This window comes from Bombus vancouverensis, chromosome 18 (assembly GCF_051014615.1).
Source record: "Bombus vancouverensis nearcticus chromosome 18, iyBomVanc1_principal, whole genome shotgun sequence".
Lineage (NCBI taxonomy): Eukaryota > Metazoa > Arthropoda > Insecta > Hymenoptera > Apidae > Bombus > Bombus vancouverensis.
In genome coordinates, this window is record NC_134928.1 from 746,822 (window position 1) to 747,680 (window position 859).

At 37.4% G+C, this 859-nt stretch overlaps 1 pseudogene; it reads right to left on the bottom strand.

Annotated features, from left to right (window-relative positions):
* Window positions 1-215: 215 nt before the first annotated feature.
* Window positions 216-340, bottom strand: LOC117161794 (U6atac minor spliceosomal RNA; annotated as a pseudogene).
* Window positions 341-859: the final 519 nt, after the last annotated feature.

The window sequence follows — 859 nt, forward strand, 5'->3', positions numbered from 1 at the left end:
TATTCGTAAAACCTATCAATCGTTAATCTTATTATTCGTTAAATTCATTATTCGTAAGACATATTATTCGTTCCTCTTATTGTTCGTTAAACTTATTATTCTTTAATCTAATTATTAGTTAAACTAATCGTTTGTTAATCTTATCATTTATTAAACTCATTATTCATAATATTTTGTAAAATCTTGTTTATTCGCGTAAACATATTCTCTGTTTTGTAAAACAATGGCTAATTCAAACGAAGAATCATTACGCGCCTTAAATCCTAATGATAACCCGACATATATATGTGTTCTATCCTTGTCTACGGGAATGTTAAACGTGTTTCCTTTCGTACTGCAAAAAAAAATTCTTTTTTTTTACGTGGAGGAAATCTTCATAGACACCTTACCACCCTGTGGGAACGGGCGGAAGGTAGTGCCGGATTCTTACCGGCTAAAACCTCCACGAACGGGACAGTGTATCAGTCCGAGTTTTGATCGCCGGACCCCTGTGTGCTGAACACCAAGCACCTTTAACCAAGTATTCCCAGAAAGTACACCCAGAAGACACGCACGGGAGGCGCTGGCCGCTTACCTGTAGTATATTACTTTTAAGAGAAATTTTGGTTTTTCCGTCCCCTTTTCTGAAGATCGTTCATGCCGAGGATTCGAACTCGCGACGCGTCGTCTTCAGTTCTGGGCTTTAACGAGCGTAGCTGGCTGCCCCGTCGACTTTCTACCTGATTGAAAAGTATTTGATTCTTAATGTGGCAATGTATATCAGGAAGTATTCTAATTAGCCTCTTGAAGGAGATGTATATTTTTCATAGCCCTCTCAAAATATAAGGGGTAAAATTAAATAATTCCCTTAATTAAATCA